Consider the following 13,102-nt stretch of genomic DNA (forward strand, 5'->3'; position numbering starts at 1 on the left):
ACAAGGCGCCATCTTGGATGTAGCTGAAGTAGCTAGATGTAGCCAAAACACCCCCGAGGCGATCGACAGCAACGGGAGGTATGATTACTTCAAACGCGACAAGCAAAACCTAATCTTTGGTTAGAATTGGACGGATGGATTCAGATCAAGAGTTATTCACGTTTGAAGATTTTTTCCTCTCATCCACTAAAATGGAGGGGGACAACTTTGGATGACGTCCCAACCGGAAATGACATCGAATGTTGCCCAACAGGCGCTCTCAGCCTGTGGAGCGGTGCGCTCGGTTATGATATCATTAATGTTCCGTCCTGTGATTAATCTCCGTCCTGAGATTTGGTATTTCCACAGCCACAATCTTCCAGCAATACCGTAGTTTAGATTGGAAGAAAGGTTGTCAAACCTCTAGAACCCCCTCTCCCAGTGTCTACAAACCTGATGACAATATTAAACAATGGACAGAGATAGCACCACGGCATCTGTCGCCAGAATATGATGAAATATCTGACACAAAATGTTAAAGCGTGTTGGAGTATGAGTTAAGACAAACAGCGGAGAACTCGGAGTTCTCCGAGGTACTTATTCAGAACTCTGGTCTAGCTGTTTCGGTCTGAACTTCAGCCCGACGCCCAAAACACCCGACTTTGTTTGATGTGAGCTGCAGGCTTCAGTTGAAGCCAATTGCTAGGTAGAGCTTAGCAGAAAAGAAGAAAAAATATATTTTTTTCCCATTCTTACCGTAACTATAATTTCATGATTTTACATTGTGCCTGGCAGAGTCTCGGTAGAATTTGAATATTGTGGAACAGAATGTCTGGCTTGAGAGACTATAAAGATTGGATTGTAAAGTTAATTATGTTTTTTTTCTTTTTCTTTTTTTTTTTCGGAAACGATGTTTGACAGCTCTGTCTTCAGTGTAGACATTAAATACTACTGTCTATGATTGAGTTAAAAAAAACAATGACGAGACAAGATGTTTTATTACAAACACAAAGAATCTCAAACATATAAGGAAACTCAACTGGTGAAAATTCCCCTTGTCCCCAAATAGATCTAGACTCCTGTAGTTTAAAACATTACTATTCTGCACTTTCGATGAGAATATTTCTGCTTTTCATTCAGAGAATGAAGCTCAGATCGACTATTAAAAATGTAGGTAGACAATCTGTCATTATGAATTAATGTATCACTACTAGCTACTAGGATGACTTATCAGCAATATTGGTACGGTAATATTAAATCACTTGTTTAGATATGGGATGCAATCTATATAAAAAATAATGTTTGGGTATATGCAATTTCTTATGAATTAGATCTAGCAAAGAGCTGATAGATCTTTTTACTAAATATAAATGTATTGCGTTTTTGTATAAACCTTTTAATACAATCATGTTTCAAGGAATCCAATGTGGGTGATTGGTTCCCAAAATGAAAGAGGGGCGAATGACTAATTTTTTTTTTTTTTTTTTTTTTTTGGGGGGGTCTTTCTTGTGTTGGACGATCTTGCACATCGGAACAACTTGGTTCCGTGCTCTGATGATGTTTGTTGTGAACTATTACGGTAAGCGACACCGGAAAAAGCTCTGAGCTCAGAGGGGCAGACGACCTTTTGTAGATAAATGCTTTCTTTTTGACAGCTGCTGAATCCACAGGACATACAGGGTTTACGTCACAACTGCAAACAGTAGTACGTGTATATTGCAACCTGCTCAGTACAATTGTATTTCCACAACCATGCATCTATATAATAAAGCCTGCAGTCATAACAGTATACATAGTTTCAATCCAACACATTCTCACTACCCAGATCGTACTATATGCTGATGACGAGTTGGGGGAAAATCTATACTATCGTGTCACACACTTGGCTTGGCGGGCTCCACCTTTTCAACATTCCTTGGAATAGTCCCGATTCACGCGACTCACTTCTGCAGAGTCAGCGCCGTATACGCCGAAATACAGACATCCTCCCTCCCAACTCATAATAGGTTGACGCTTGTTGTGTGTGTGTGTGTGTGGCGCCCGTGCCGAGCGGTGCAATGTCGACACATTTAGGATGTTCGAATCCTAAATCATGTTTGTTCTTGTCCAACGTCATACGTCGACTGATGCTGACATATACGTTTGGTCAGATGTTTTCCTAACTCGTCATTGTAGTGGTGCGACCTGGCTGTGCGTTGATGCATCAGGCATAATTCTCTGAGCCACAATATGACCATGAATTATATATATATATATATATATATATATATATATATATATACATATATATATATATATATTTATTTGACTGCCTTTTTTGTAGACTGTGGGGAAATACAAAGAGTGTACTTCCACCGAGTAGAACATTAACAATGAAGTGTGATGTATTCCACTCGACGTAACACACACTAAATCGTTTAATTAAACATACTTTTTACAAGGTTTGATCCAAATTGGCCCAACTTTCATGTGTTACAACAAGGTTGTCTGAGATCGCGGTGCAGGTAGAATCATGTGGTGTAAAATCATCATTAACATGCACGACGTGCTTCATTGGAACGACAAAGTCAAAGTATTTGGTTAAAAAGTGTCACTTGTGGTTTCTACTTGTTACAACTTATTGAAACTGTGATTTCAGAACATATACAAATAATATATAATGTTGACAATTCCTCTTCAATAATAAACTTTTTTTTTTTATGAAGGGATTTAAAATATCTGGCTGAATATGTCATAGTAGACAGTTAATATATATATATATACGATCCAATGAACAATATAGGATTTGTACAGAGTGGACACTGATTTTGCACACAAGAAAACCCAGTATGCTGGGGATTTTAATGTCATCACTTAAAGGGACACTTCACCCTTTTTGCAAAAAAATATATGTTAATGACGTTTAGAAGCTTTAGAACACTTTCCTGGGGGTCTTTAAGTGTGTAATATGTGGTTTTAGATATTTTAGATTGTAGCAGTGAGCACAGTGTCTCTGATGTCATGGACACTGGTCTCACTACCTTCCTGGACTACAATTCCCATAATTATTTGGTGCACTGCTCCTCCTTGTGGATAGAGGGGAGAGCTGTCTTACTGAGACAAACATGTAGTCCAGGAAGGAAGTGAGCCCAGTGTCCATGACATCAGAGACAACAGGCTCACTGCTACAATCTAAAATATCTAAAACCACATATTACACACATAAAGACCCCCAGGAAAGTGTTCTAAAGCTCCTAAACGTCATTAACATATATATTTTTGCAAAAAGGGTGAAGTGTCCACTTAAGGCCTATATATTCTTATTTGGCCCGGGGTCCCCAGGAACCTATACAATACATGGCCCGCTCCTTTTTTTCCCCCCTTCAACACATTTCTTGGCCAAAAATACCCAATCTACAAAACGCCACCACAGCTTGTAGAACAGCCCTTTTCATCGAATGTTTGCCTATTTCCGTTTTAATGTTCTCTTCCTATTATGATAGGGACACTATAGGGATCTGTACAGAAAATATACAAAGTGAAAACACAAAAATGTTGGCATTGTATAATAACAATTATAAATGTAATCCTGAATTGATTTACTAACCAAACGCATTAACCCTTTAGTGTACATTATTCTGGAAGATGCAAACATTTGCAGAAAATAGGCTAAGATTTGGCGAAAAATAGCATGATCCACAAGCAGGCATGATGTAGGTCGGCTATTTTGCGACAAAGAGATTTTGATGTACTGTACAGAGGGAGAGAATGAGGGTGCCAAAGACAGACCCTTGGAAGACCCCGGTCAGCGCGCGCACAGTACATATAGTGTGTTAAGTGTTGAATGAGTCCAGCGGGATCTATTTAAGGCACACGTTCCATGACTTCATGTGTAGCTTCTGCCAATATGACGTATAGCAGCGGCGGCCATTTTCTGGGTCCATCGTTCCAGACCATAGAGTAATAAAAGGATAGCGACCGAACCGGAGCGTTTCGAAGCACCCGGAAAGAGTTCCGGAAGTACAATTATAACTCAATGGCTCGAGCGAGCGGACCTCAATTTTGAGGTCCGGGGGCTTACGCACGTCACGTCATGAACGTCCGTCCACCTCCATGAAAGTGCTGCAATTCCACATTTCGCCAGTAGGTAGTGGCAGCTTCAACGTTACTGGGGGCTTGTTGCAGACCCCATGCAATTATTCTCACGGAGATTTCCAAAAAAATCTATATAATCTAAGGCTAGAATCCAGAGATCCGGCCGTAAAGCATTTGATTGACCATTTGATTCCGTGAATTTTCAGTTATTTTATTTTTTTCTTTCTTTAACAAAATCAAACGTTTCATGGTCGTGATTCACCAGGGTGGTTTGAATCTATAGCCTTACATGTAGGCTATATATCGTTTGGGGGAAATCTCTATCCGACAAATAAATGGGGTCTGGAACGAAACAGAAAATGTCTGCCACTGCATGCTATGCCCTGTAGAGTTCTGCATAGATAAACCATTGGTTCTAGAACCTTTTTAATTTCAATGGCCCCCATAACCCTGAGAGGTTAGGGTAAGCTAGGGTCCATTTGGTTCCATCTAGGTACACTTGGAAACCCCCTCAAGGAACCCCCGAGGATCCTTTATGGAACCGACCCTCTACTTTGTATTCACTTGTTCTTGTACTGAAATATACGAAAGGAAACGGGAATTAAAAGCACAAATCTGCCACCTTCCAATGGTCAGCATAGACTCCCATATTGTACCGATGTTAAAAACTAAACCTGTAATGTATTTACGTAAGCTCTCAGCACTAGCATGTGACATGCTAGAATGCGAAAAAGAAACCTATGAATATATGTGAAGCGATTTCCTTTTGTTACCGTAAAAAAAGTAAAAACAACGGTTTATTTTGGAGTACTGCATTGATAAAGGGGTTGATTCTTTTTTATACATTCATTTTATTCTCCCCATTATAGGCCTAAACCTGTTTTGTGTTTTTTTTTTCCCTCTCTCTCTCTTTCTTGCAAAATGATTCTCAAGTTTTGTTACATACATGGCATGTTTTTTTTTTAGTTTTTGTTGATGATGAATATTTTTGCTGTAAGTGATATTTCAGTTCCATTGTGAAGTTTGTACAATTTTTAATCATGCTGGTGTTGGCATCTCTTGCTCTGAATAAACCTTGTGTTGCAACACGAACAATATTTGCAATCTCTTCAATGTGTGTGTGTGTGTGTGTGTGTGTGTGTGTGTGTGTGTGATTCATAAGAAACAGGAGACGCATGTGTGAATTGAGGTTTTTATTACATAATAATACACTTAAATAAAATAATACACATAAAATGCAACCCAAAGTGCTTCACATAAAACAAATAACAAGCAGCGGAATGCCAGAAAACAAAAGCAGGTCAATAATATAGACAAAATATAATACAAATTAGAAACTAAAAATAGCAATACAAAAAGAAAAGAAAGAAATGGTAAGGAAAATTGTAACAGAACATTGAGTGTGAACACAAGATCAGTCTAAGCAAATGTCAAGTTGAAAAAAATACGTTTTCAACTGGCTCTTAAAACCAGCAAGGGAGGTCACCCTTTTAACCCATTTTGGGTGGGAACCCGTTTTGGTGTTAGCATTACGTTATGCTTCAGCTTTTGAAAAATAGCAGATCTACAAGCTGCTACGAGCTTGTAGGTCTGCTATTTTTTTAAACTGTCAGGATCTAAGGCATTTTTAGAATCTGATCTCAGGTCAAAATGCGTTAAAGAACCACCATTTTGCTGTGCGTTAGAATCTGATCTCAGGTCAGAATGGGTTACGGTGCAGTGGTAGTGTGTTCCACAACTTGTGACCATGGACCCAGATGGCGGCGAGTGTTCTAGTTGTAACATACAAATGTATGGAATCCTTAATATTCTTAATATTCTTTCTGCCGCATTCTGGATTAACTGTAATTCTTTTATAGATTTTTTTTGGGTAGTCCTGTAAATAGTCGGCTTGTGATAAAAGCAGTACTCTTGCATTTCTCTGATTTAAAAACAGGTCTTACTTTAGCCATGTTTCTTAAATGGAAAAAAAAGCTGTTCTTGTGACCTCACTAAAATGAGAATTAAAATGTAGGTCTGAGTCTAAAGTCGAACCTATGGTCTGTGACCTCTGTTTTGACATGTCTAGCCAGGGATCCAAGCATTTAGCTGTACTTTTTTTTTCTCTCTCTCAGACTGGGGACCAGTGAGAAGGATCTCGGTTTTCCCTTCGCTGAGTCCATAGAGTATTAAAAGGATAGAGACTAAACTAACGCGAAGCTCCGCCCCCTCTGCTATTCATGTCAGTGGAAGTTGCTCAGTGGCGTTTTGAAGCACCCGGAAGGCTGCCGGAAGTACCGTCTTTTCGCTGATTCAGCATTTCACCGAGGTGCACTCTGGGTGCACTTCCGCATTTGGACACCAAAATTTGGTGTCCAAATGCGGAAGTGCACCCAGAGTGCACCTCGGCCGTGAACGCCATGTGAACGCGCCTGAAGCCTGAATCCATTCATGAACGCGCTCCGTGTCGAGTACGAGCAAAGACAAAAAAGAAAAAACAATACATAGATTTTCGTCTGTTTACATAGCGCACAGGCGCTGAACCAGAAACTTGAGAATTCTGACATTATCTAGGGATTTATATCGAAATGTTAGTAAAGACTTAGCAACTAGGTGGTCTATTTTACCCCTAAAATGTATCAATATAATAAAAACAGTTCCATCTGGGCAATGTTTAATGTTACAGTGTACTGTACACATGACATGATGGGTGCATTTGGTTCCATTGTACACTGACTTGAATTAGATTAACACTAAAAGACATTTACTGTGTATGAATTCATAAATTACAGACTAAATTAAAACCACAATCTTTGAACATCTTCTGTTTTTTAAACTCAGTACCTCACCAGTTGTGTAAAGATGCAACACAATCAACAAACTCAATGTGGGAAAATTATAAAATTACGGTAGTTTAAAAAAAACACCATGTAGTGATCCCAGGAAAATATCGTTCCCATCAGAAAATAGGCTATACATTACTTTTCTTTAATTTATTAACAGTTTGCCGAGTAAATTAAAGCACATAAAGTAGGCCTACAGTTTAATACAAATACAATGCTAAAAGGATTGAACCCAAGAAAGGACTACCGGTATATATGGCTTATTTTTCCCAATAATAATAATAATAATAAAACGTTATTTGTATAGCACCTTTCATGACATGAAATGCAGCTCAAAGTGCTTTACAGAGCAATGGAGGAAAAAAAAGAAAAGCAAGCAAAGACATTAAAAAACAACAAAAAAGATCAATTAAAAGCAATGTTGTACAAGTGGGTCTTGAGCTGTGTAAGAGAAGTTTTTAAATGAGAATACTATCCACCTGTTGGCTGTCCGTCAGAGGACCTATTCTTACAGGAGGCCCATGTCTGACCATGTTTGACCACTACTGACCACACCTTCAATGTATTTTCTGCTCTCATGTGTGTATAAAGGAGAGCAATGTAAAGGGCTCGAGAGGCTTGCATGCGTGCAGTCTCCCTGGGCTGGTGATCCCTTGTATTAAACAGTATCATTGTTTCAGTCCACTCTCTGCCCTGTGTATTTCTTAATGACTCTGATTTGAGTTCTAAAAATATCTTTGACAATTATGGCGCTGTGTGAGCACGGTTTTTCCACTGTCCGTCAGCATTCTCTTTTTCAGGATATAGCGCTGTACATATGAATCTGAGTTGCTGATCGACAGGGATAACATCAAAACGGACTTTGGGGTAAGAGTGGTTTGACTCAATGTTTAATTTAGGGTTTCGTATTTTAAAGCTGTGTCATTACAGATACAACCGTACAAGATACTAGCACTCTAAGGTGACATTTCCGTTATCAATTTATTTGGTACACATGTCTTGGCTATAAGGCCATGTGGTAGTAGTAATCCACTCTAAGGTGACATTTCCGTTATCAAGTTATTTGGTACACATGTCTGGCTCAAGGCCGTATGGTATTAATAGTCCATACTAAAAGGGTGACATTTCCCTTATCAATTATATTGGTGAATATGTTTGGTGACATTTCCTTTATCAAGTATTTTGATAATATATGTCTTGGCGATAAGGCCATGTGGTAGTAGTAGTCCACTCCAAGGGTGACATTTCCCTTATCAATTGTATTGGTAAATATGTTTTTGGCTATAAGGCCATGTGGTATTAATAATCCACTCTAGGTTAGAAGTCCTTTATCAGTATATCACTGGCATAAATAAATAGGCTAGAAGTCCTTTATCAGTATATCACTGGCATAAATAAATAGGCTAGAAGTCCTTTATCAGTATATCACTGGCATAAATAAATAGGCTAGAAGTCCTTTATCAGCATATCACTGGGATAAGTAAGCAGGTTATAATCCTTTATCGGTATATGGCTGGTATAAATCAACTGAAGTCCATAGTTATGTTGCGCATATAATCGATATGCCGATGTAACATCTCGATCATTAAAACAGGGACAAAGGAAAATAGGCGTGATATTGAACTACACGTTTAAATAATTATCTTCACATTACAGACGATATAATTAATACGTTAGCAGTAATGTAAAGTGAATATAATTGCAGATGTCGGAGCTCGTAAAATAGAACAGGATCAAAATCGTTGTCCAGTAGCAAGCGAAAAATGAAGCCCGTATAGTTAGGCATTTATATTAAAGAAAAAAACTAAATAAAATGTAAATGGGATGGAGCAAGTATAGGAATATCATACAGATAGCGTCCACTGAAATTCTCTTTCATTTCTCTCCGTGTGGGACCGACAAGCTCACCGGGGAGGTCAAAGGAGAATTGTGAGACAGCAAATTGTATGAGATTAATTCATAGGTTCTGTGCGTAAGACTCGAGCAGCTGAGTATGAATGTGTAATGTAGAATGTACACCTACGTATGAATGAACGAAAATACTATTTTGTAAAAATCAATGATGATCCTATAGTATAGTTGTGGCATTTTGAACAAAATAGTATAAAGAATGTATTCCTGGTATTCAGCCAGGAATAGCACTTTCCATGGTGTCACCACAAAGAGTGAAGGGACAGCAGTGAAACCTTGTTGGCATGCGTCAAGCAGGATAGCAGAGAAGTAGGTAGGAAATGGTTAAAATTCAAGTATTCAAAGTAATTAACTAACAGCAACATGATTAACTAATTATTTTGGCCATATAGTATGCTATTAGTCTTATCATAAATGTAATGACAGTATAGCAATGTTCCAGTGTTATGGCTGGTTAGGAAAGGTGAAGCAAGGGGAAAAGAAAAATATACATGTGTATATATATATGTATGTATATATAGAGTAATTGTGCTTTGTCGCTTCTTATATTTGGACTAAATCGATAGGCAAGATTATACTCGAAGCATAAAAAATATATATATATATAGGTAGATTATAGTATTCCATATAGAATAAGGTAATGTGTGTAACTATCATCATATTTTTACCTAGTCAAGACAGGAACCCCTGTGTGTTTTTCCTGGGAGATTTCCCGTTTTGTTTTGTTACTATACAGAATATATCATTGTGCATTTTTGAGAAATACTAGAAGGTCCTTAGGGAACCTAAAGTCAGATTTAGCTAAATGGACATTTGTCAGGATAGGCAGTGTAGAGATTCCTTCACCCCCATCCTCCATAGCAGCTGTCCTGAGTGGCCACACACCAGATGAGATGAGGCAAGCAAGGAGGATTTTTGGGTGAGTGTTAATGAGTCTAGTATTAAGTTCAGTGTTTTACAGCATTACAGGAGAAAGTTTCTAAGATGTATTACGTAATCGCTATAAGTATACTCTGTAAGTAATTGTAGAATTCAAACATAGGCTTACTTGAGTAAATTGATATTAGTTGTGGCTATATTTAAGAAATCCTTTCAATTTAGCAGATCAACAAGCTCACAAAAGTGTGCCCATGGAGAACAGATATTTCGACATGGCTAAAATGTATGAAGGACTGGAGTATGTGGGTTGGGACTATTTAATTGAGCGCGAGACGCAGTCCCACCTAAATATACTAATAGGTCCATCCATTAGGGATAATGAAATTGGAATTGTGTTGGTCATATATGAACAAGCAGAAACTTGAGTTACCACATTGGAGTATTGAGTAATGGTATTATATGAACTTAAAGTGAAACGTGCGGAACTCTTACATGAGTCTTATCAGCAGAGTTGATTTACCAGACATAGAAATGAATAGTACTGTGTTTTTGCGTAACCTGGTTATTGTTCGACCACTGATTGCACCATTGATCACATCGCACAGTTGCTAAAGAGAGGACAATACAAGCCACATGCACAGTGGTTTGTCAGTAGACTGTTCTGCACTTGGATTTCTGAACAATATTTGCATGTGTTGGTTTGGGGCCCAACACGGCAGGAAATGGCAGGAAATGACATTTTGGGAACAAGGACATGTGAGTGACAGCGTGCACTCGGACAGATGAACAATGGACCATGGGCTTGATGAACTAATGATTGTCTTTTTCTTTTCATGTGATTGAACACTGAGCGTCTCAGGGGCGATGTGCGGTTGTGGTGGTGGTGTGTCGGTGATCTCACAATGAGTGGGTGAGTAAAAGTGGCTTATGAGCCAAGTGTGCTATTTCCGCTACGATACATGCCTAAATTAAGCAGTTTCGAGACACAGGTAACAAGACACTCTCCTTCAAAGGGGGGGTCATTGAGCTTGTGAGCTGAGGTGACCGTATAGTTTTATATACTGGTACTTCTGGTAGTAGGCCTACACTAGATGACATTTGACATTTTTAGGGAATATACTTTTGATTCAATGTGGAGTATGTAGTGCTGGCTTGTAAATATGACCATACCATTTTCCTATAGTCAATAATCTAATCAGAAAATGGAATTAAAGTTGATCCTGATGTGAATAAATATCAAGGAACAGATAGTTTTAAAAGGCATAATGATTTCTTGAGAGGAACCAAAAATGTAGGGGCCTATATAAGATTACGCTCAAATCAGAAACCCCTACAGCCCAAAAGGGGATGTGATTTTGTGCAGAGTGGTCAATTGCCACTCAGATATAACATGCAAATAGTGGTCTGTAGTCAGAGGCAAGTTCGACTCTACAGATTGACTTGAGTATAGGTGGAGTAGAAATGCGTAAACGATATTGTACCCTTAAATAAAATAGATAATGTACAACGGTATAGAACATTAAGAGATATGTCATTTGTGGGATACGAAAGATTTAAAATCGTCAGCAGACTAGAGTATTCCTATTTAAGTGGCCTTGCCGAGCCATGAGGCCCATGTATAAGTACACCCCCTGGACATGACACTAGTATGTCGCAGGGATTGAACCCCAGTCCAGCCCTTGATGCTGAGTGTCAAGCAGGGCAGCACTGGGTCCCATTTTTAGAATCTTTGATTGACCTGGCCGGGGGTCGAGCTGTGACCTCCCAGTCTCAGGGCGGTAAGCCGGACACTTTGTCCACAAGGCCACTGAGCTGGTCATTGTTTTAGTTTTTAGGTAACTGGTTTTAAATTACGTGAGAGGCTCATAGCATGACATCATGTCACTTAAGTAACAGGTGTCTGTGCTGGACACCCCGGTGATTCAGTCTGTAAGAGGGTACTCCTTATAAGTCAAAGGGATTTATGAGTCCCACTTCAACAACAAGGCATGTTTCTAGAAGTCACCTCAGGTGTTAGATTTAACAGTCGCTGTTGCATTGCAATCAGTCTGTGACTGTCATGTTTTCCCTATGGGAGAAACAATGGTCAGAATATTTTAATCTGATTTGTCTGTATTACTTGTAGCAACAAATGCCAGTAACGTCAATTTTGAAAGTGAGAGCTTCGTCCTTGTAAGTAGAGTAAACTTGCAAAATATCCCAAGAAGGGGCGTAAACAGTTGTCATTTCCAGCTTGCATCCTTGTGTTAGACAGGGATTTTTCTATGCCATAACAGAAGGCAGCAAGCATGCTGATCAGTTCATTAAGACACATACACATTTGTAGGATAAGCTATGAGGCTCAATTTGAATTGGGTGTCTAGCTGATCATATAATTTGTCCCAGGAGGCCAAAGGTTTAGTTATGGATAATATCACTTATATTATCTATATAGAAAGCAGTAAATGGCCATTTATGAGGATGTACAATAGAACAACCCTCATTTCGCAGGTGTGGTTTTTGTATTTTCTACTTGCTAGTTGGAAGTTATGGTTTATGCAAGTTACGAGTCATGTAAATACTAGCATTATTATTTTATCAATGAGAACATTAGAGGTGCCAACTTTCACAACCCACATGAGTGTGTGCAAAGTCTCTTGGTGTCATTAACGGTGTCAATTTTATAACTTTCGTTGTGACATTGTGACAGCATTGACCAGGTTGTTGACCATGGCTCCCTGTAGGCCTCAAACTCAAGGCCCGGGGCCAAATTAGGCCCATGAAGGAATTATCTTTGGGCCGTAGGATGATATTTAATTAGTATTAGAACTGGGCCTGTGGTATATTGCATGGACCACCATAATATTACAAGTCCCACAATGCACTGCGAGTGCATTGTCACGTATCGAGGGCCCACAAGCGCAATCATGCGTCTTCTCTTCACTATTGATCAGCAGTGAAAGTATATCACTTGTGGTCAACTTTCAGCTACCCCTCTACACAAAGATGGGCCGTGTGTTGAAACACAGTCCGGCCCTCGACTTGTACCAATTTGACCAATTTTGGGCCCACTGTGTCAAGCTGTGAGGTTGCAATCTTGTAGATTTGTAAAGTCTTGTAAAGTTGATGATCTTGAGTGAGTTGATGATTTACGCAAATGAGGGGGGTGGAAGCAATCCGGTTTTAGTAGTATTTTGTATTTTGGCCAGGTCTGATCTACGGGAGAGAACTTGCAGATCAGCTATTTTCAATAAGCAAGATTTAACAGTTAAAAAACCACCAAATCTACATTGTGTTTTGTTTTGTTGATTTTTCTGTATTTATTCCTAGATGTTATCTTTCCGATTTGTTGTTTTCTAGATAATGTGAGATGAGTTTATTTGAAGTTAGGGAAAGAATTATGTAAATTAACAGTATCGGCTTAACGGTAGTCCTAAATATGTTTTAACATCCCATTA

Source organism: Protomyctophum bolini, assembly GCF_963924005.1.
Source record: "Protomyctophum bolini genome assembly, chromosome: 19".
In the NCBI taxonomy this organism is placed as follows: domain Eukaryota; kingdom Metazoa; phylum Chordata; class Actinopteri; order Myctophiformes; family Myctophidae; genus Protomyctophum; species Protomyctophum bolini.